Below are 12,002 nucleotides of genomic sequence, written 5' to 3' on the forward strand. Positions count from 1 at the left end.
TTATTCTCATGTGTTCAGCTAGTATTTATATTGGGTTCCCATATAAAAGTATATTCAGAGAGAATTTTAGCACAGCAATATTTTATTTTTCTGTACATGTAAAAGGAACGTATATGCAACATACTGCACTGTGGCACGTGTATATGCAGTCACGTATATATGTTATTGGAAGAGACTAACGAGGAATAAATAGTGTTTAGTAAAATAATTAAATTAACATGCATTTCAGTTTAGTTTGGGTATACGTTTATTTAGGACACCCAGTAAAATATACGCCATATAATTGATGAAATTCGGCACTAAATTGTGAAATAGCCATATAAATAGTGAAGTAGCCATATAAATAGTGAAATTAATAAATTATGCAAATTGTTTAATTTTAATAATAAATTATCGTCTCTATTCCTTAATAAAGGTTTCTTTGTTAAATAATCAACTAACTTTCATTTCTGCAATATATTATTTAAATTTATTTTACATAATTATTTCTTAATGAGTAACACTGTAACTATTTATTAATATAATTCTTAATGTATTTTATGTAACTATTTCTTAATGAGTAATATCTATTTCTACTATTATAAAATCCCATTTTCGTCTTAATTTTCGATTAAATATATTAATAAACTACTTTTGAGACTACGTATAAAAACTACGTAATAAAAACTGTTGAGACTACGTATCTTAGCAGGTACCTTTCTTTATTATAACAGTAATGTGAATTTTTTATTGTCGTTTCATTCGCAGGTTGACATACTCTACTCATTCCAGAAAAAATATTTATGAATTATCAGAACACATCAAAGGTAATGATGAAAAGTATACTTCTTAAATAAGTGATCAAAAGTTGTATTTTTTTCTAACAACTTTGTAAAAACAAATTTTGATAATTATTCCGTGTTATGCAAAAAAACAAAGAGTAGAGGTAGAAAATTTTTGGTAATGATTTTCTTCAACATGAGTGTTGGAATCAACTGAAGAGTTTTGCACTAAATAATCAGGATTTTCAAGAACATCGCTTTACGCGTAATGTGTTTTTATGCTCTTATTATTTAATTATTTTAATTGGATGACGATACGATCAATAGATGGCAGCACCAACATGGAGGAATTGAAATATGCTGGATTTTTCACAGCTGACTGTATCATGGCCTTGAAGCGAAATCAGTTTCGGAAGGTCACGTGATCGAAATAGTCGATCTCTTTCTCTTTACCATAATCCCGGAGTTAAAGTTTACCGAAATAATAGTTTGTCTTAAAATAAATATAAATTAATAAACGTGAGTAGGTCGTATGATTTACATTAAATTTTTCATACTGCAATATTTTTAAAGGCGGTAAAAATGTATATCTTCTATAATTTTTAAAACAATTCGTACTTCGTTTATGTAACTAAAAATATCATTGAGAATCACCACATGCGAACTTCATTTATGTAATTTTGATAAAAATGAAATCCATTTACGTAATCTGAATCAAATTTATTGTCAAAATAATATAAAATCCACATAAGGGGGGGGAATTCAATAGATTTATGAATGTAAATTTTAGATTTTCATACTAGTAAAATAAATATTAAGGGAAGAATTATTTTGTAAAACTCCATGCCGCTACCATCGCATCAGCTATATAAATTTTTAGAAGACAAATACCCATAGTCATCTCTCTTCACTCCATTCACTAATAAAATCTGCATATCTCAATTTTATCAAAACAGGGAAATGAATTAAAATTCCTTAAATGCTAGAAAATTTGAATATAAAGATGAACTTACATGCTTGTTGTACTATAAATAAATCTTTCAAGATAATATCAAAGAACTAAATGCTAACTGCATTCATAAAAGACAGCCATCTATTTGTACTAGTTCCAATTTAAACCAAATTCCAATCAAAATCACTTTTTCCAAACCATCCAAGAGGTAAGTGATTAGGCTTGGTTTTTTTTAAAGTGATTTCTCCAAATTACAGGTCTATTCCACTATTAAAAATAAATTCATAAAACTTGAAGCTGTACCATATACATACATGCTACATATTATACATAATCTATGCAGAAACAAAGCATAAATCAAAATAAACAATTGAGTTATTAACTGAAATTAATTAAATTTGTTAACATTTTTATATGAACATTTTATATTGATTTTGTCATTTTTATATTTTGCATAATTATTTAACATTATTTTACAAGTTATCAAACATATTTTCTAACCGAGTTTGTAAACTCATTCCACAAGTGCAAGAATCTGTTAAATTAAAGTAACTGTATGGTGTACTAACCGTATTCAAGATAACTTATATAAAATATCCTTTTGCTTTCCTGGCATAAGAAATGTATTTTCCATGTTTTTAGGAATTTCACCAAACAAGAAATATACAGTTGAAGATTTTAATAGAGTAACTTCAGATGGAAAATTTTTAATTTCCCCCTTATCTAATTCTTTAAGAAAACCAAAAATATCATCTGCTGTATCTACTGAATGAATACTTTGCAACCAGTCCTGTCAAATATTGCATTTTATCACCCTTAATTTTTTCATGGCATCATAACCTGAAACATAAACTAGCACTGCTAAAATATCAGAAGAAACATTTTCTATAAAAAATCATTAATTAGTAAATTTGAATAATCAATTAATATTCGCAAAAGTAAAGATAGAATCCTTATCATAATATGGTAAAAGGGACATTCATATTTGATTGAAATTATAATATTGTTTTTAAAACGAAGCTTCTTCTCATTTTCTAATAATTGTAGGTCATTTATTTAATAATCTGAACCTGACATTTGCCGATACATTTCAAAACGTGATTCAGGAGCATTGAAATTTTCCTAACAATATGTATTCAGCTTCATACTTTTGAAACAAACATGGAATCAATTGAATGCATCTGTAATTGTTATTAATGACTGAAAAGTTTGTGGTGATAAAGTTTCTTTTATTGGGACAGAATGTCAAATATGCTATTAGAAAGAAATAATCAAAACAAGGAATTCCTAATTTACTATTCCAAACAAATATTCAAAACAACACTACGCGAAACGTCCAAACTAATGTATTCGATGTTATGTTAAAACGAAATACTTGAATAGGATTGAGAACAGCTACAAATTTCCCCAAATAAATCTAAAAATTAAAAAAGTATAAAACGAAGTATAGATAAAAATATTATTTACCTTAGCATAAGTGATTTAAAATCACTTAATAGCAAAATATACATCCAAAAAATCCACGACCACGAGTTCACAACCACACACTACCACAAAAATACATCGACCATCTTGATCACGTGACTTTTGCGCTTCAAGGCCATTATAGAGTTGGCTGTGGGATTTTATATATGACGTGCTTTGATATGTAAGAGTATACGAATTTAAATACAGAAAAATATACACTGCCCTCCAAAAGTTAAGGAACAGCATGTTTTTCAAAGCTCATCATTACAAAAATGTCAGTACCATTTTAATTCACAATTTATATGCGTGATAGTGACAAAATTTAAGAAAATATATGCAAAAACAATAGCTAGTACTTTTATTTTATAGAAATGAATACTTAATGTAAGAGTTGGAGAAAAATTACGAACACTGTAAGTTTTATTCACGAGTGTTGATATTTAATTGTTATTAACAATTTCGTTGACAATATCCAAGAGAGTCTATCAACGTCCAGGAAAAGTCATTCACATGATTTGTTGAGGTAGCGGGCGATCGGATCGATGGAAATGGGGAAGGGAATGTCACAAGCTGATGCTCCTAGATGTCTCAATGTCTCTCGCAGTGTAGTCCAGCGACTATGGAATCAGTTTGAATCAGAGGATTCTGTGTCTAAAAGACATGTTCCAGGCAGACGTAGAGTTAAAACATCTGCGGGAGACCGTTTTTTAGCTCTTTCGGAGAAGCGACATTACTGTGCCTGAGCTCATGGTAGATCATTTTAGTGATCACAGCTACTAAAGTGTGCAGACGCCTGCACAATACAGGCTTGTACGATAGACGACCAATTGTTTGTGTCCCTTTGAGCCGAGGACACAGAGCTGCCCGTTTATGTTGGGCAGGAGAACACGTCTCCTAGACGACTCAACAATAGGCTTCTGTTGTCTTCATAGAATAGTCCAGGTTCGCATGGGAGAGTAATTCAGGTTGTCAGGTGATCTGGACGAAACAACGCACCAGATACAACCAATCCCACATTGTGAAATGACACGGTTATAGAGGTGGTGGAATAATCGTTTGAGCTGGGATCTCTCTCGGTGGTCACACTGACCTGCATGTGTTCCATGAAGGAACTTTGACCGGTGTGAGATATGGTGACGAGATCCTTCATCAATATGTCCGCCCATATGCTGCTGCTATTGGTCCGTGACTTCTACTGATGGACAACAATGCGCACGCGACAGCATCGAGCTCGGGTTAATGAAGAATATCTTGAGGTCACGGTATGGAGCGAGCGGAATTTCCAGCTCAGTCCCCAGACTTGACTCCAATAGAGCCTCTTTACGACTACCTTGGGTTGATACTTTAAATCCTCGTCCAAGGTGTTAGATAAGCTCGAACAAGGCTTACTTCGTTTCTGGTCTTTGCTTCCCATTTCACTGACCGACAACTTAATTGACAGCGTGGAACGTCACTGCCGCCAATGTATTGCAGCTAAAGGGTGTACACATTCCTTATTATAACTCATTTTTTGTAATGTTACCAGCAGATTCATCCTCAAAAAATTGTTGTATACTGTTTCTCCAAGACTGGATATCTCTGCCAAGAATGTAATGTTTTGTTGTAATTGTTTGTGTTGATCTTAAAAAGAATTCTACGTCACATTCATTAAAGAACTCTTTAGTGAACGTGTCTGCTAAATTTCTTACTTCTATGTTGCTTCATTCTCCAATTAGACATCAAAAACATGTTGTTCCTTAATTTTTGGAGGGCAGTGTGCATAAGCTTATACTAACAAAAGTACTCTCTAATTTCGTTAACGTAAAAAATTCTCAGTTGAGACAAATTTCTAGAATTTTTAGTGATAATCTTACCGACGAAATTTGCTTCCTTTTTAGCAGAAGTTCATATTTCATAAGAAAGCTCAATAAATTTTTTTATAATTTGTCTGAAATTTTTCATTTTATGTACATAGGTGTATAATTTTGTAATTTTCATATGTCCTTAAATACAGTTAAAATGTCTTCAATCTCATTGATCCTAATGCTTTTACAAGTTTCTATTTGACGGCCACACATAAAAGAACAAACTTTTATTGCTTTGGGTTTTATTTACGAAATATTACTTATAATTGACATTTTATTTACGAAATATTACTTATGATTATCAATGCCCGATCAAGCCAATTTGAGACTGTAGTAATATAGTAAGAAAAATCTGCAGTATTATAGTAAGAAGGTTGTGGTAATGCAATAAGTGTAGTAATATGTAGTAATAAAAATGGCTGTAAGCTGTACTACTATCTCTGCACTCTGTAAGCTGTAGTAATATAGTTAGAAAACTATCTCTTTATTTCTAAAGCTTCTACAAGTTTCTATATGCTGCCCACACGTGAAAGTACAAATGTTTGATGCTTTCAGTTTTATTTACAAATATTCCATCAGCTATAAATGTCAGGCCCCCCATTTAATCCAATCTGAAGCTGAAGGTACAATGTTATTTCAGTGTCTCCATGCAGGCAGCGGCACTGATTTTAAGCCCTTGTGAGAAGAACTGAGGTGGCGTGTCATAACCCTTGTTACTCACTACTCCCAAGATCGTCACAGACGATGGGAACTAGGTGTGTATGATTGTGGGGACTCAGGGCACCTTCGTGAAGATGCATGATCTGCATTCTCCCTTCTTGAAGATCACGCTCAGGGCTGGCGCTAGGCATTTTGCTCAGTGTCTCTCCAAATTCTAAAACTTTTACCATTATTAAGTTTTACTACTTGGTGCTTTTCGAAATTCTAAAAGTTTTGCACTACAGACGCTGTGGGGACCTCAGTTGAGGTCGCACAGAGCCACCTGTCATTTCTGGTTTTCAGCTTTGAATTAGTCATAATTCTTCTCATTTGAGAAGAACATAAGAGACATAAGAGAACGAAAACAACACGTCTTTTTATCTCCTGCATCAAATCTGATGCAGGAGATAAAAAGACTGATGCATTAGAGGAAAAGGGCTACATGTTAGGGCTCATTCAGAGAGATGGTGTATTTTGTTAAGCCCAAAAAGAGAGATGTAATTAAGCTTATGGCTTGCTAAGGTTGTGTTCTCAAATACATCGTGAACCCTGTATGTAGACCTATCTAGTTTTCCTAATATATTATGCCGCCTCTCATAGTTCAACGCTACGTTTTTTTGGTCTTAGAGCCAGGTCCTTCCTATAAGGCTCCAGGAGCTATTTTTCTATGACAAAACTAGGCTACAGTAGGTATGTGAAAAATCTGAATGAACTTCACATGCTACGTTTGTTCGCTGTATCTCCGGACTTATCTCTCGTCGAGTAAATCTGGGAGGATATTTATTAGTCACTTATCGCAAAAGTGAGAGCCAGCTTCCAATCACAATATTTTACAAACACAGATGCTTGTAATATAGTAAAAAAAAAAAAAAAAAAAAAAAAAAACTGAAATGTTTCAGATTTTAAATTACGTCCAAAGGGGCGTTTTTTAACATTTTGTGTGTTACCTTTCTTTATTAAATATCATGTTCCTCGCACTTAAACCATAAGATCCAGTGCAACAGCAATATCGCAAAATAGTTTTAAAACGAGCATATCTTTAGAATTTCCGATACAGAGACTCACGCGCTGGAGATAAAAATGTTTTTTCTGCACAACGTTGCCATTGCTCGCTTTGAAATCCTTGAGTTTGTTAATCAAAAATTCGTCAAAGTTTTAAAAAATAGGAAATCGATCATAAAACAAATTTCAAATTTCAAATTTGGTCTTCCACATGCTCATATTCGTTGGAGGATTACGTTATTCAAAATTCGATGACTCTATGTACCGTTATTTTATGACAATGTGAGAAATATACATACATTTACGCAGATTTTTCATTATTTAATTTCTTCAAATATAATGCAGGACTCTAACATTTTGTGGCAACAGTTTGAAAAGTGAACCGACATTTACGAGTCCGACGCAAAATGCCAAAACGAAACTAATAGTCCTTCGGGATTCAAATCCCTTTGGACTAAAAATAATAATTTCTCAGACAGTGATTAATGACCTTCAGGAAATGCATGATTATGATGTCTATCGATCTTGTGAATTTAAAATTTCTGCGACCTTTCCTTCTTGGTGTTGCTATTTCGTTGTTGAACAATGTATGAGCATTGTCTGCACTCCTGGTCGTATTCTTTGCATTTATCCTATCGAAATTCAGAATTCCAATGACAGTTTTATCTGAAAGCGTAGCGCTTTTGTACCATCATCGAAAAATCACCAAGTCGAACAACGTTCAACTTGGGGCTATTTGCAAAGTCAAAAGTGCTATCAAAATATGTCTTAAAACATTAGAAAAATCAAGCAAATCTAAACCCTTGTCGAACGCGGAGATTTTGCATATATACGTATTATTTTAATTGTTTCTATTTATTTGTTTCAACGTGTGAATTTCAGTTATACGCGGTACGCTGCAGAACATCAGCCGCGTTCCAATAGTCCTCTTTAATGACGGGTTTGAAAATTTATTGATTAAAGAAGAATTAGATTACATTAGATAAGTCAAACATTGGTTAGAACAGCAAAAGGTTCCTTAAAGGTTCTTTAAGGTTCTCTAATTCTCGATAACGCTCCAGGACACGTCGAAGAAGCCCTTAGAACAACGCATGCAAAAGGAAAGGTTTTATTCCTTCCACCGAACACCACTTTCTTCATTCAATCGAAGGATCAAGGAATCAGAAACGTATTCAAAGCCTATAATGTCAGGCATGCTTTACATCTCTGCAAAGAATGCACTAGACGGAGGAAAGCTTGAAACACTAATGGCAGTTTGGAAACAAGTCAACATAAATATGAAAACATAGACATGGTTAACATATAACAGATTATGTTAGAAATATAATCATAGAAATAATTTAACTCGTAGAGAAATGATTTAATTTTACACGCAGAAATAATTAAACTCGTACAGAAGTTTACAGAAAGATTAAAGTTGCATGTGCATAGAAATAATTACACTCATATGCGAACAAGTGAATTCATCAACAGTGAATAATTGCAATCATCAGCCCTGCACAGAAGTTGGCAACAGTTTTAAAGGACTTCCATCGACTGAAAATGGAGCCAAGGGGTAAAAAAAGGACTTTTTATACATGGAAGAAATCGAAATTAAAGAATTAGTCGAGAATAACGATCTTGAAATGACAAATGAAGAGTTGGATGATTTTATAACACAAGCAGACGGTGAAAGCAGCGATAGTGAAGAAAATAAAGAGCTTTTAACGTACAGGAAATTTAAAAGAATTGTTAAAAAAGGGCATAGGAATCGTCCGATTTTGCAATGGTGTTTGACCCAAATCAAAAAAGAAGAGGATACTTTATGGAGAAATATAGAAAATCTTTGCGCTCCTTACCGCAAAACGTTTAATGTTGCTTCAGATATTGTCCCAGGTAAAAATTATCAGCTACTTAAAAAATAATGGTATCATGTACCTATTTATTAAGCAGAAGTAGAAATTTTATAATTTAACATTTGTTTCAGTTTTTCTTTTAATTAAAAGAATATTTGGGTTTTTATAAATTACACATACGTTTTTGATCTAAACTATACTTGACTCATTTTTCTCACAAGTTAACTTTGTTGAATGCGATTTTGCTGTGTAAGCGCAATGTATTAATGACATAACTCCTGTATTCGGCAAGGGTTTGTTGTATACATGAAACACTCAGACATCGTTTATATATTAAATTTTAAAGAAGAATGCTGAAAAAATTCAATTTAAGTTATTTTTAGTGAATTTTTGAATTTTTTTTAATTCAGAGGATCACAAACAATGAGATAATTAAGGACTTTACAGTAATATTTTTCCAATGGAAAAAAAAAAAAAAAAAAAAAAAAAAAAAAGATTACAAAATTGATTTTACAATACATTAGATTTATGCTGTTGCATACAAAAAAGTACTAAAATTAATTCTAAAAGTATATCTTTCAAAAGTTGATAAATAACAAAAGTATTTTAAATACAAAATAATCAGTAGGCTCAGTTCATTTAGTTATACGCTGCTATTTTTTCATTTCTAACATTAACTTTCTACATCTGTTTGTTTTTACAAATATGCTTACCATAGTTTCTTAAGTTTATAGTTTAAGTAAATTTCTGTAAGGAGATTTTACAGCAGAATAATATTTCTCTAGAAAGGAACTTCCACATTAAAAAATTGCAGTTAAGAGAAAAACTTACAATTGTACAAACTGTACAAATGCAGAAATATAATTATTTTTCACATGCACGGAACTTTTGAAACATTAGATACAGCTTTATTTTAAACTACTAGCTACTCTCCTTGGCGTGGAAATGCTTGCAGCTAAATAAAAAATTAAAGATCTTGAAAACTGTATTTCGTCTTCAGTAAAGAGCATGATTTAACATTCTTTGGAAATGGGCAAATTTTAGGGATTAGAAGTTTGTGGCTCTGTATTTTCGGATTTATTAGCACTCTTGGGTTTTCATCGATAACAATATGAAGAGTACATTGGAAGGGATAAATTTCGGTTATTAGTGGTAAGTGAAAGCAGCAATACACAGTTATTTTAAGAATTATTGTATCTAAGAGAGATGTGTAAATTACCCGAAGAAAAGGAAGATTTTATCCGACTTCATCTCAGTCCAATAGTGATGCAGCTGAAGACAGCATTCAATACAGTGTACAGAATAGACTACAATCCAACTGGTTTAGTAGCCACTTGCTAACATGCATACCACTGTGGCAACACAGAATCAAATATAGACAAGTTTAACTGACACAAGACATTGGCACGTGACAAAGTTAATTCACTGCATAAGGATTACTTAAACGAATCACATTTTTACATGTTTTCGAGAAGAAAGACTTTATTTGTGGGGGAAATAGTATGAGGCGGTGAATAGATCCTTACAGCAAGATATTATACAAACTAGTGGAGGTTACGTGGTGGTGTGTAATCTATTTTCAGTTAAGGGGCAAGAACTACTAATGCGCCTCATCCTTTACAGAAGAGACAAACAAAAATCTCATTCCAAACCGTTCTCATAAGTATGTGGATGAAATGTTTATTCCCCGAAATGGCTTATATCATGCGAGTAATGCAACCCTTCATAATACATAAGTGACATAAAACTGGTTTACAGTCTGTTTCTGTCGCCTGATACTGAAATCTATTGAGCACTTATAAGACATTAAAAATATTTCTTCAGCTGTGTTCAACGACATCTTATAAACAGAACTAAATTTTGGATAACCATAACACGAGCTTTACTTTGGTATTTCTCAGCGACAGCTGCAATACTTAGTTGAATTCATTTCATTCTGCACAAAGTATTTGGGAGCATGGGGGAACTACGTATTCAGCATATATTACGGTAGAAACTACGTAGGGTACTATCCTGTATAAACTTAACATAAAGTCTTTAACATCCTACTTAGCCTGACAAGAGAGTAATCGATCCGTCTGTGAAAGTGCTATCAATCCCAAGAAAGTTTTAAAATAACTGTTTTATTTAAAACCTGAAAATAAGATCAACTTATGAGTATAAATCAAAGTACGTCACTCGAGGTATTAAATAATAGGAAATTGAATTTAAAACTAAGCTACAATAATTAATAAATAGCTGGAGACTACAATGATTTGCCTAACTAAGTATCGAATAAAACTTTAAATTGCACAATTTAATCTCGCCTAGCAAAATAGTTAAAAGAGGAATACTATTTAACAGAGCTATGCAAGAGAAAGTACAAACTGCGAAGCTTCACTGCCAAATGCTCTGTCTCTAGAACTCAGGCTTAAATATGTTTATTGATTTGTATCCTAGGGGAGGCCAACTAAAGGAGAAGTGACATCATAAAGTGAAGATGATCTAAATAAATTAAAAAAAAGTTTAATAAACATATTCTAAATTTTCTGAACATATTCTGAATTTAAATAAGATCTGACCAACAGTTTTGTAAACATAGTCTTAAATAATTCCGTCTGAGTTAATTAATAATATGGTCTAATAGCAGCATATAACTAATTAAAATATTCATCAACTGTACATTTAAATTATTTTCTCATTCATATTTATTGCAACAAAGGAAATAATTAACTGATTTTCTTATTTTACATTCTGAAATAAAGATATATTATTTATACGGATATATAGTGAAAAAATTCAGCAGCTAAAAGAACGGTTACTGCCAGTTTTGATACACTATAACACTATAACATTTGATTTTTCCTGACAGGTCTGACATATGCTGAAGACGATCTATCGCCAACAAATGTGATACAGTGAACTACATATAGATGCCATGAGTTCTTCAGAATTATCGGAAACTTAGGCTGGCCTCATGAAATATGAAATGAATAGTTATTTCTAGACTTTGAGAGAAGGACTTAAGCTCATGTCTTAGAACATCCTTATGTTCTAAGACAGTATAAACAAAATCGCATAAAAAATCTGCGATAAGACACGATGTCACCATTGTCATTCAACCAACACTATTCTATATCCGACACTACCCTACCAACACTATCCTTCCAACGTCACTCTACCAATGCCTATAAGTGCAATAGCTACAGATGCTTAATCAGTCAAACGTATCTTGGAAGATGGCTTATCACCGCTATATGAGATTGCCCTGTAGGAATCTGGTCCTTTGCAGGTATCCATTTATATTAGCAGCACATAGAGCACTAACAATTTGTATTGTTAGGCAGAGCGCTTATCATACTACAGTAGCTCTTACCCATAAATTACGTTTAAGACTAGAAATCGTCTGTTCATGTGGTGAGAAAAACTCTTCCAAGTTTGTCTAAATTTGTTGTTATAGAAG

The sequence above is a fragment of the Stegodyphus dumicola genome, chromosome 3 (assembly GCF_044657685.1).
Source record: "Stegodyphus dumicola isolate Sdum_Otavi_A_Nest chromosome 3, ASM4465768v1".
In the NCBI taxonomy this organism is placed as follows: domain Eukaryota; kingdom Metazoa; phylum Arthropoda; class Arachnida; order Araneae; family Eresidae; genus Stegodyphus; species Stegodyphus dumicola.